General features: G+C 31.7%; 1 protein-coding gene across 1 annotated transcript in view; it reads right to left on the bottom strand.

The window, feature by feature from the left end:
• Positions 1-13,424, bottom strand: part of LOC111000155 (mucin-5AC) — a 39,888-nt gene extending 26,464 nt beyond the window's left edge. The window contains exon 1 of the mRNA XM_022269513.2: positions 13,241-13,424. The gene's annotated coding sequence lies outside the window, so the exon portion shown is untranslated. The remainder of the gene's footprint in view (positions 1-13,240) is intronic.
• Between the last annotated feature and the right edge of the window lie 303 nt (positions 13,425-13,727).

The following is a 13,727-nucleotide window of genomic DNA, read 5'->3' as shown; positions in this document are numbered from 1 at the left end:
AGTTAGTTGAGTTATTATTGTCAATAAAAGAATAGTATAGAATTTACTAGAGAGCAATATTTAAAACTCGCGAGGGCGTGCCTATTTTTCGGCTAAGATCAATCTCGATCGGCTCAAGATTATAAGAGCAGTGTTGCTTCAGAGCAACGCTCTGCGCTGTGAACCTATGATTCAATCCCCAACTGTGCACCAATGGGCTTTCTGGAAAGGTAGGAAAGAGTAGGCTATTTGTCGACTTGCCTATAAGATTAGTCAGGGAGATGAGATCATGAACCAGACACAGGAATCTGAGGTAGACCCAGGCCAGACCTAAATAGATCACCACTGTAGCGCCAGTGACTTATGTTATACATTGTAAGCAAAATGTAATAGAATTTATTATTTGTAACAAAAATGATTACATCACAAACAAGATATCAAAGTATTTTTATTGCTATTTGGATAATGAGAGAATTAAATGTAAACCAGTAGGCCAATTATTGGGTCGTTAATATATTTCATAATAATGCAAGATATATACTGGGTTAATTGTTTTTAAATAGCTTTCCATATTTGTGAAGTTATAAAAATCAGATATGGGAAAGTAATAAACATCAAAACTAATTAATGGTCAAGTTCCGTAGTAATAAATTGTACTGTAGATATACATGAATTCTTAGCACGTATAATATAGCTAATATATTTTTGTTCCTCCGTACTATACCGATTAAAAGAATTCTGGTGTAAAATCACTTGCTTTATAGTTTTGAGGTAATTAACATTTACGCCCCGTAAATGAAAATTGGCATTTCACATATTATCCTATGTGTTGGTAACTGATAACTAGCACGACTTTATTAGGTATAACTCTATATTGTAAATATATATAAAAGTTTGTGCGTGTACTACGTAAGAAGTGAACTTCTTTCTGACCTTATTTTTGAGAATTTCTAAATTAAATAAAAAACTAAATATAAATATCAAATATGTTATATATTTTTTGTAAATTAATTAACTAATTTTTACAGCACTAGAATTGGAATTTCATTAATTGTAATAGAATTATTAGTATTATTGTTATCGTAATTATATATTTTTGTTATTAATGTATTCGAATCTCTTCGAATCAACCGTGGTAGTGACAAGAAAAAGATGGCGCTTAACGGAAAAATGTGATGGTAATTTTTTTTAAGTTTAAAAAGTTTATATTGTTATATTCGAAATTAATAGATTTACTTTCGAGTCAATAAAATTTCCTTAAAGGTGCAATAAATTAATTCGAACATATTACATTATTGCATTTGGTGTTTGTGCGGAAAGGGAAAGGGAAAATTTAATTTTCTGTTATGACAACATTGTTGTTTCTTAATTGTACGATGAATTATTGAATCAAAATCAATCTAAGACCCAATTTAAATCCTTCTATCTTCCATTCGTAACGATTGAATCAAAATAAATACAATATCAGGAAAGTAGAAATTATCATTAATTAGTAACATGTAGAAATCTAATTATTTGATGATTTTTTACATTTTCCGGAAGATAATAATAACGTCACGCACGATACGACAGGTATTGGTTTAATGAAACAATTTATCAATCCTGTTACATTTTCCTGCTTTGATTTCTAGACACTGCATATTCTTGGCGCCATCTATATACTAGTCGTACCTGCCATTTGACAGCGGTTTTTTCAATTAAGCAGGAGGTTAAAGATTTATTTTTGTTTTTCTGGTTCCTTTTCGTATGGAAACTTCAAAGAGGTCAGATGCTCGGAGTTATTGAAAATACATGTATGTATTAACAAAAAGATTTAAAGATTTTTTATCTTCTTTTTCACCTCCTAAACAATTTTAAATTAAATTAAATAACAATTTTAGTATCATGAGAATTTAATTATAAGAACTTAACTTATTACTTTATTCAAATTGTACGTAATCGGATAGTAGTTTTAATTTTATAATTTAGTCTTCATGTGGGCTGATTATCTGTGATTTTAAAGCGATTAACATTTATAAAAAAACACAGTGAAATTAGGACTTTTTGTCATTTCGTCAAGCAGCGGTTAGATAGGCATCTTCTGGACAGGTTTACTTAAGACCTGCCCTGAAGTAAGATGCCCTCAAACGGACCGCATCTTACATATCATGAGGTTGGATTGTGGCCAAACGTCTTTCTAGTTCTGTATAAACATAAATAAAAAAACCTCTACTACCAAGTATTCCTTTTTCGTTCGACGCAATTAATCGCTTTATTTAATAACAGTTTGCGACGATGTAAAAAGAAACAGTAAACAATATAATAAAACAATAGAATAAGATTTCTAAAATCACCTGATTTTAGAATAAGTAACAACCTTACAAATCTTTCATACATTCGATGTATTCGCTATTTAAATCGCCAATGAGACCGAAAGCGATAGTGATTCTATAAATAATTGATGTGAATGCGATTTCAATACAAGATACTTGCTATTCAAAATAAACTCTGTACTATCAGCAAAAACGGTATCTTGCCCATATTTATCCTTTTATTTGCATACATTAAACTAAGTGAATTATAAACTGGTATGCCAGAAAGGGTGAAAAGTAACAGTTTGCCAATGAAACATGAAGAGAAGTAGGCTAAACATAAAAAAATAGTATATAAGAGAAGGCAAAAGGTAATAAGGTTGTCAATTAAAGATATGGGCAGATGATCTGCAGAAGAGATGGACCTAGGCCAGGACAGAGAAGATTGCTCTGACCAAACAACTGCTTGCTAAAAAAAGTTATCAATTGTTTTTTCTTACCAATTATATATCATTTGTTTGTAACCAACGGTCCGAGAATAAAGGCTTATTTATTTATATTCTTGGAGTAATTCAAGAACAATATAAATTGATTATGGTTATATGGTTTTGACCAATCACAATCAAACGAAATGCGCTATTGTTTTGTTTTACATTCTCAGTTTTAATATAATAATGATTATAATTTATCTTCTCGCTTCAGTTGTAATAATATTATACTCCGGTTTAATTTGAGTGTAACCCCGCCCATTGCAGCCTTGTTGAAACTACCCGAGGTGGTTTAGTGAATATTGATCATGAAGTCTTGGTATAGTAGACATTCTGTTGGTCGACATACACCTGCTACTTTTGTTGCGATGCGTAAATTCATTTCGACCTCAGATGAACAAGAAACGTTACCGTTATATTCAATTTATTAAAAAATAAATATCTTATATAATTTTTACAATATTCTTAATAATAATAGAAAATAAAATAAAAACCAATTTAAAAATTTGATTCCTGTGGCCGTGTAATATTAATGCTAGCAGCATTTCTTCGCTGTATTGCGATATTTATTCGGTGAGCGAGGAAGGCAGCTCTGCTGGTCCTTAATAAGCACCTGTATACTTGAACACCACGACCCACCAGTCATAAAATAATGCTGAAAGTATGTACAGCAACCACAATTTATGTAGCGATATTGGAGCGCTTGCTGACCGTACTTTTAAAGTTAAGTATTAAAGTTGGTAATGCAAAATTATGCTTTAAAAATACCACAGTTTTACGTATTTGCAATGGCGATGCTAACATAATTTTATTTACATGTTTCCATTCTTGGATTACTATCAGATAGTTCAGATTTGCATTTAAAATGTGTACCTACTTTATGAAGTGATACAAGCTATAGATAGATAGTATAGTTGGAATGTATGACTTGTTTATACAGTCTTTTAATTTAGACTTTATCCTTAGAGAAAAATAATCAAATCTCAATATTTCTTACATAGTACAATAATAGTAAATCAGTGGTTACACAACCGTTTGAGGTCTAGGCCTCAGATTTCTGTATCTGTTTCATGATCATATCATCATGAACGTTTGACAAACGCCATAGACTTTTTGAGTAGAAGGCAAGTCGAATTATTTCCAGTACAAGCGAAATGATATGCGCACATGGAAATAAAGTTCATTGGTGCGCCGGGAATCGTATCTACGATCTCAAGGATGAGAGTCACACGATGAAGCCACTAGGCCAATTCTGCTATTTATTTTATTTATTTATTACTTCTAACAAAGGCATATTTCACATAATTTAGAAACACTGATAAAGCAATTCTAATTAATCAAATCATCTCATAATTGCAAATTAATTGAACAGGATGCGAAGAGCATTTAGGAAACTATAAAAATCATGTTTTAGTGAACTGCGAGGAATTTAACCTTTTAAAAAATGAATAAAATAAAAAGTGAATCCGCTAATATACGCGAATTCGTGACAGACTTTTTGTATCTTTAAGTTTTTAAGCTGTAAGTCAGGGCTGTATTTATGAAAGGCCCTTTGGGCCCTAAGCATTTAACACGAATATTGAAAACATTTTTATTTGGTTGTAAATACTATGATTTTAGTTTAAATATACTGTCTATCTTTATGTGTAAGGAAACCGGCTTGCTCAAGACCCAAACAGTCGACAGCGTGTGTCAGGCACAAGAGGCTGATCACCTACTTATCTATTATATAATTATTAGACCCTAACTAGGTTGTATCGATCTGATTTAAATCAACATCAAATGTAATATAAAAACAAAAGAAAAGTTGCGGATTTCTACTTTCAATTAAACAATTCATTTAATAAAATTGTTTATTTGTCAATTTCGTATCGTATTCGTATCGCATCGTTTCGTAATAATACATTCATACATATCTTCATTCATTCATATATACTTAATCAAAATTCGCCATAAAAAGTTTTGGTTTCCGACTATTAATCCGTTGTTTAAGCATAAGTAAGTAGTAAGGACCCAGGGCCTCAGGCTCGATTCGTCCCTGACACAACACTGTAATCTTGTTTGTGACATGGGTATTGCATGTTTTATTGTGTGTTAGTGTGATAAGTTATCGTCATCACGATGGTTACTTTCTACATGAAGAAGATTTATATTCGCGGACCGAGCTATATTGTTTGTCCACATATAACCTTCATACATAATAGTCGCTGCATCAATTGATTAGTGAAGTTAGGAAACACTTGCTATACACAATCTATGGGTAGAAGTTATTAAACAGAAATATAAATTGACCTATTTATTTACCTTTACATATATATAAATTAATTTTGAATAAAAACGGCTGTCTTATGACTAATATAAAAAAGTAACTGAAATATAACTTAACTCCTAGTCAATCCTTAGTTTTAAAGATATCTAAGGCCGTTAAATATATGTTTTAATACACTTTTAATTTAACTATGTAACCCTTTGGAAACCCTTCCGCCACTGTATTCCCGAAACAATACGTCAGGTCCTTCAAGAATAGAGCGTATCAATTCTTAAAAGGCCGGCAACGCTTTCGCGATGTATTTCTGTTAGAGACCATCTGGCAATGAGTGTTCATGGGTGGCGATATCATTTGACATCAGGTGAGTTTGTTTGCCCTGTTCAATAAAAAAAACCGTTTCCTTTATAAAATCATCATGAGAATAGCTTAACTCGTCAGTACAAAATTTAAAAAAAATTACTACAAGCATAATTATTAAAATTATCGAAAATCTTGTTGGACATAAGTATTTTCTATTATCTATCAAAGTCATTTGCATAAATGAACACCTTGCTTCCCCAGTATATCTTGTTGTTATTTCAATAATATGAAAGTTGGATTTATTATATTCCGCAAACAGGTGTTTTTTCGTTCATTAGAGCGGATACAACGTCACACTCGGTAAGCCTGTTGCACTATGACCTTGCAGGTACCGCTTTCAAAACACCGCATTCCACACAACGTACTTATACGATATAATCATTGTTACCATTTTGTTAAGGCACACGTATTAAAACAAAGGCTAATCAGATCGCTTAATTATAGTCGAAAAATAGTTGATTTAGAGAATTATATTAAGCATTTGAGTTGGCCGAGTGAAGGCTTTCAATGACATTTGATATTCGAATTGTGCTTTATAAACCACGCCGTGCTGTAAAAATCAGCAGTGCTGGTTTTAATACGTTCTGCATCACAGCTAAAACTCATTAGACATTTAAAAACTATGAGTGCAAACAAGAACTTTTACAATTAAATGAAGTTGACACGAGAATTCAAAATCACTGAACAATAATGAAATAAGTTTGATTAGTATAATTGCACATTTGAAATTGGTGTGACCATTTGTAAGAAAATTAAATATATTATATTTTAAAACTTGGGGTTTTCTTTTATTTCTTCATTCGGTAGCTTATGTCTGAGCGTCGTGGTCAGCAAGGAAACAATTTGAGCGCCTCTCTTATGGAATGCAGTTAAGAGGACCATGAGTCTTTGACTCGATCGTTTCATCTGGTTGGTGAACCAGAGGTGAAGTGAATGAGGATCAGTTTCTCTATGCTCTAATCGCCTCTGCGGCATATGTTAGACATGCGAGTCCGTATTCGGAGTAGGGTTTTGTGATAAAAAAATTAATAACATAAATAATGAAATATAGAAATTATGATTCTTTTTTTTCTTGGTTGTTTTTTTCGATGTGTTTTTTTTATTAAGGTATAATGATAAATGAAATAGAAAATAATGGAATATTTTATTTAATTGTAACTAGTCAAAGATGTACCTAATATTCGAATTTTATCTTTAATCAACCACAACTAAACGAGTATATTAAAAACAACTTTATCTAAAATGTAGATACTCTGTGATCCGGTATGGGTGCATGATTTGGTTATGAGTAAATTTATAAAAATAAAGATTTGATTAACTACGTAATTATCATAATCGCTTATGTAACTTATCTTATCTAAAATACAGCCATTGTATGCAAACGACAATAATTTATCTATCCTGACCATGATGTATGTATTAACTTCAACTGGAAATTTTAAAATACCTCATGCAATAAATTTTATTATGATACATTTGAATTTATATTGTTCCTACTTTAAATCTTGTATTTACAATAAATACACCCACCTCTATAATCTACTAGTGTCAGCAATCATAAAAAAGTTTTGGCGGGAAGACTTTAAAATGTAGATAAAACTAAAATATATAATTGTAGCTGTGAATAAGTTGTTAAGTTTAATTTGAATAATTTCATTATGCATTTACATATTTAATTAGTTACCGAAACGAAATTACGTAAGTCCTAAATCTTGAATACATTGTTAATAAAACATATATTATATTTTAGTAGTTAAATAAGATTACCAGAACTAATTTTTAGCACAAAATTTTTACGTTGTCTCAGCAAACATATTATCTTTGCGAAAGTACTTAGTTATTATGCCATAGATAACATAAAATTATAGTGCATTGCAAGAGAGCTGATTACTATAGCAGTTGCATGCAAGGGTCAGTGACCTACGCATCTTGTGTCGCAGGAGAACTCTCTGATTACTTATCGTTTGTGCTATTATTAGTGGAAAGATTTTGATATAGATTATAAAGGTATGTTCATACACAAACGTTAATCTGTGCATTAAAAATAAATATTTGTAATTTATCGAATTCCAATAGAGTTTCTAATAGGACAGCTATTTGGCAATTGTTTTAATTATTTTGTCATTAAACGAACAGGTTTCCAAGCAGATTGTTTGTCGCCAAAAAGACGAATACTATTTAATTGGGATGTTATTCATAAATATGTGTACAACCTTGCCGAGCCTCATGGCAGTTCTTTGCGCAAATAAGTGAAACAAAATTATTCTAAATTAGACTCTTTATCTATAGTTACGGTAACTTTTTAGTTATATTTGCAACTAAAGCCTTGTTTCTCTTCTTGTATTATGAAATTGTGAGCGATGCGAGCGTTTGATACGATTTTAGAAGCCTTTTTTGGCAACAAGCAAATAGGTCGTAAAGCGATGGAGCGTACACATTGCAACGTTGCTTCATCATTGCGACACATTCTCGCGAATTCGTGGAGCATCCGTGACAAATGTGTTTTTCTATCAAATAGAAAGAAAACCAAATTTTATGTATGTTTTTGACATACTACATATATAATGTAACTACAGACAGACGTTCACGTATACACGTCTAACATACAAAAAATATAATAATGTAGATCATTCTCGACTCCACCATAAACATTTCTTTAAAATCTGTCCAGCCGTTTAGGAGTTTAGTAACGACATACACAAGATTTATATACATCCAGGCTGTTTATTTGCTGTATAGATTAATAAACTTGTTACCGACTGTAGCGCTATCTGCCAGGCTGATATGTAAATCCAAACCATCAGCATCACCCAAACGCATACTAAAAAATTCATTCAAATCGGTTCAGCTGTTTAAGAGGATTTGACTGACAATAATGTAGTGATATTATAGTAATAAAATCGTATTTAAACACACGATAAATATCGCTTGACACAAGGTAGGTAATGAGAATGTCATTCTTATATTTGTTGCGTTGATAAGTTTTATTATTAGCTCTGGGTATAAAATACAAAATTTTATACTAACTTTATATAATCCGATTTTATAGAACAGCAAATGATCAGGAGCAGATGTTAAGTAATGGAGTATCTACATGCCAGGGGACTCGCGAGTTCGTTGTCGACCTTTTAAATATTGGTAGGCTTTATTTATGAAGGACCCTAGTTGTAAATGGACACCGAGGTAATAGTTGATCTATCACTCCTGTCCACAGCCCTCACGCAGGGGCAACTTTTTAAAGTGACCCATGATGTCCATGTGGCACAATTGACCCCTACCCACTAAAACCTAACAGCCCCATCTGTTCCCAAGCTCATCTATGTAAGATCCAACTTTTGTCCAAGTAAGCTATCACGTGACAGAGACGTATATACATTTGACCGACTTAAGATAATAAGCTGAAATCTAATACACTTGGCGCAAAATACTTGGACCTTACGAAGATACACCTTAATGCACCGCCGCCCGTCAGATATTATTCACCAGTTCGTATTTCGTCTAAAAAACTAAAGTAAAAAACCTAGTGAAAGTTGTCGAATTGAGTTAATTCTTTATACTATTTGTTTTAAATTAGATTTATTACGTTCTAATAAAAAAAATCAGTGGCGCTACTATGTCTTCAGGTTTGCGCGTCAGATTTCTGAATCTGTTTCATGATCATTTTTCAATCTAGGCAAGTAGGTGATCGCTTCCTGTGCATGTCAGACGCCACTTTCGATCGAATAACGTCAATCGTTTCTTAATATTTAGTTGAAATAAATAAATTAAATAGCTATAAGATATAATATGTATAGTTTATAATTGGATCGACTTAGTTCCAAGTGTCAGCCTCAATATAATATCCATAGTATTATAACAGTAAAATCGCATTTTGATCTGACACATTTATTTATAAAAATATCTTTGATTATGTAATAATGGTATCTATTTTAGATCTTCCGTGATCACAGGAACTTTGCTCACCTTGAAATTTAGCCAAATCTCAGATGCAGTTTCCGTAATGAATGCAGCCAGACCCGTGACGTCAAATTAAGACAATTTCGCTTTCTAATTAGGTAGAATATATATGACCTTTTTAGACATTCTTAACTTAAAGTGATATTCTTTCTGGTTCAATTTTCAAATGCCCGCAAGAGTGAATTGTGTAATATCTATCTTTAATACTCAAGCAAATTTCATAATGCTTATTAATTCCGTTTTGTAAATAAATGGGTAAAATTTACGTCAAATTTGGATCCGTTTATAGATTAAAAATGTTCTCTTGAAAATATCGTCACAGATCATTATTTGACATACGGAAGTCATGGTTAGCACTAAGCCTCGCATCTGAACCTTACTCATGGGCTTTCGCCATGGACAAGGGCGCATGGGCGTTGTATGTAATAATTGGTAGGATTTGTTTACTATTTTTAGCATTGTTAAAAATGCATCAAAATTGGTTCTAAAAAACTACCATAAAAACGGCTCAAACATAACTCTCTTCCAAAATGTGATTTTTGAAGTGTACGGAAGACAATAATTGTTTAATTGTAAAATGTAAGTGGTCGTCTCGTAGTACCAGCTACTGCTTTTCTCGCTCAACAACTAAATATCGCAATACACCGAGGAAATTCTGCCAGCATTAAAGATACAGACCAAACTTTTAAAATTTGTTTTTATTTTCTATTTTTAATTTTTTTATTAACAACATGTAGGTTAAGAATATTGTAATTACTGTATGTATGTACCCATTTGCAGCTAAATGTTTTTTGTTAGAACATTAAAAATATTGGCAAATATAAGATAATTTGTCTTAAGATTTTAAGAAGTTTTTAAGATATAACTCATAATTACTACACTTTATAGCAATAATATTATCGTTAACCTAATTAGAATATTGCGATGACCAGATTACATATTTCTCGCTATTTTAATTGATTTATCGGTTCTTAATGTTCCGGTTAGGAACGTTATTTATATATGAATGAATATAATTATGTTTTTTATTTATTTAGAATAGAAGTGAATAAATAAATGATAATATGTTACATTTAAAAATTACTGCGGTTTGTATTAATGTAACCACAGCTTGTTTAGGAGCGCGACAAATGCATATTTTTTTTTTTACTTACTTTTAATATTGATTAATTATCTCATAAATGACTGGGTAGGGGACCATTTATTAGCCAAGATATAAAATACCTCAATAATCTCTCGCCATAGACGCGTGAAATTAAAATATAGCGTAATAAATAAAGATTTTTTTTTTCCTGTTGTTGTAATTATAATTCAATAATATTATTCGGTGCGTTTTGTGAAATTTATAATTAAAAAAGAAATAAACTAAGTCTTCGAAACGAAAATAGAGCATGAAAACGGTCGCCATAATAAGAATTTAAATCGAAATTCTAAATAATTTATTCTTTTTACAAAGGTCAAGGAAATCTATTAAATAACTATGTAGATGGCTCTATATCTATTATATTAAAGGTTTTATATATAAATATAGCGTTAAGTACTTATGAAATAAAGAGCATTATAATTATTATACGAAAATCAAACTAAACGCTAACTACTATTTATCTCCATCTCCTTTGGGATATATTTGACAAAAAAGTATGACGCCAGCGATAAAAAAAAACCCAATGGGGCGGCGTAAAAACCTAAGACGGATATTAGGTTTTCTCAAAAGATTTTACACACAATATATTATTTAATTTAAATTTATAAGTGACTGTTTTGTTTTTTACATAGAACAAGTGACAAATGGGGAAGTGGCTCACCTAAGCGATACCGCCGCCCATGGACACTCTCAGTGCCAGGGCTCGCGATTGCGTTTCCGGCCTTTTAAGAATTGGTATTATCTTCTCTTGAAGGACCCTAAGTCGAATTGGTTCGGTATTGTGTGACTGTTGGAGTGACTAGTTACTGCTGGCATGGTATTTTTGAGAAATGATTTATAACTAATAACATTTCTAAATTTGTAACATTGACATTTATTAAAGTTGGTGGCACTGCCCAACATTATAGGCGAATAAAATCGGGTGGTGAAGAAGACTAACCCAACCCAGCCTATTGGTTGGCGATCAGTATCTGGCCTAGGTAATGCTAGGTATGTACTGGGTTGTACAGGACTGGGAGCGCTGGAATATTGTTATTTTGGAGAACGAGACATTTCTTGGGCCGCAAAGCGCGATGGACATCTTTAAAGTATTTGCTGTGACCTTGGGATTGTGCGATACAAACTATATTTTCGCAATAGATATCGCTATTGGTGGTCGCAACATTAAGCACGATTATGAACCTAGATCCGGGATCCTTTAGGTACATTGTAAATAATGAGCTGTAGTATATTTAGCCATAATAATAATAATAAAATAAAAAATAATTCATTGGCAAGAAAATTATACATTTATATCGATGAATTATAAAAATCCACACAATCAGCAATTATAAAACAGGCGTGCAAATATCATATTGATTTTCATTAACTCATGTAATAAGAACATTTACACAATATCATAATAATAAGTTAAGCTATTTATAATTAATTGAAAACAATGAGCGTGCTTAAAATGTCTTAATATTAATATTACGTACGCATTACACACGATCAATAACACAAGAACGTAAAAATAACAAAAGAAAATAATATATAATTCTTTCGCGGTTTTTTCTCTTACAGAATATAGATGTAAATTATAATTGCTCGCAAAATGCACAGATTATAAAGAAAAATTAAGTTTTATCTGTATGCAAATAAATCCGTAGGTATGGTAGGTATGGTGGGCGCCGCATAGGCGGTAGATACAGAAGGTAATACAAAAACAGTGTCAATGAATTGAAAATTACTTCGTCCTGCATTGCCAATCGTATGGGGAAAGCAAAATGTCACGTATACGTAATCGTGATTAAAATATACGACCAGTGGTAATACAGCGCTTTCGTGTTCTATAAACATCCTTTTAATTCGCATACCACGTCTGCTATTAACCACATTTCTATACTTTCATATTTCTCTTTCATATATCACCGCGTATTGTATAGGACAACACTTGACGTAAAATTCGGCGGGAGAAAAACAAAACACTATCGTTATTAAATGTCCAATTCTAAAACTACAATTATACTACTCAAATCATAGACGGAGTATCTTTATCTTTGATTTTAGTAAACATGTCAAAAATCTGTTGGGTTTTGACATAGGTAAAAGAGGACTAGTGAGCGGAGAACTAGGACATAGGATTTGTTTGAATGAGTCGTTTCTAATTTACTGATTGCTAATAAACTATAGCATTTTCCACGATCTGTTTCAACATTGCGTTATTATGTATGAGTTACATCAATCATGTGTTTATAAATTCGTAACAGATTGCATGTCCGACTTCAATAAGTTACTGGTATCTTCAGTCTTCTAGAAACGAGTTTTGATTGCGGCAGTACATTGTACTAAGTAGCCCGGTGGGTAACTGGGTAAGCAATGATACTACTAATTACGTCACAAAGTTTAATGATACCGACCGTTTCGAGCTCTGCTCTACATTGAAGATTTCCGTAATGTTTGATACACTTTCACGGGGTTTCTTTTGAATATATAAAACCTTTTTACTCCATAACTCTATGGTTCTAAAATTTTAAATATTTGTTTATGTTGGCAATCTATAAGCTGAGGTAATAATAATAAGTAGAGAAAATATATTAATTTTGTTGGCATTTTATTTTGTTTTAATAAAAGTTGCCAGATTGGTACTCATGACGAATGTTTTACGTAAGTTCAAATAACTTTTTATTTATTTAAGCGCAGGGGAATTTAACGCGCGAAACTTGTTAATAGATATTTTTCTAAACTAATTGTTAAGTGTAAAACAACTCACGGCCAAGTAAGCGGAACATCCAAGTATGATTAAAGCTTTTTTATTCTCATAAAAAAACGACAATATTTTCACGATTCACAACAAAATCCACAAAGTGAAGGTCACTCGAAAATAGTTGTCACTTGGCGGGAATAGGTGTAACCGCGCGGTTGGAGTTGGCAATACTGACGTATGGTACGCGTCAGCGCCGCCAAGGTATTGTAAACTTACTTTTACTTGCAAGCAGTGCTTCTCAAGACACTTATTACGGTAGATTCACAGTATTAATAAAATACAGTAGATGTCTGATAGATACAGTTTAGATAAAAAAACTTAATTTTCGATAAAAATACTGGCTTTTAATTTTATTGTTTTTGAGCTTAATGAGATTAATATTATAATTTTAGTACTAAATTTAATTAAGTTAATATTTAAAAAACAATTGTTTAAGGCATATTTATACACTGCCTTGTAGAAAATTTTAATATAAAACAAAATAAAAAACATC

This window comes from Pieris rapae, chromosome 10 (genome assembly GCF_905147795.1).
Source record: "Pieris rapae chromosome 10, ilPieRapa1.1, whole genome shotgun sequence".
Lineage (NCBI taxonomy): Eukaryota > Metazoa > Arthropoda > Insecta > Lepidoptera > Pieridae > Pieris > Pieris rapae.
This window is presented reverse-complemented; position numbering and strand designations above follow the sequence as displayed.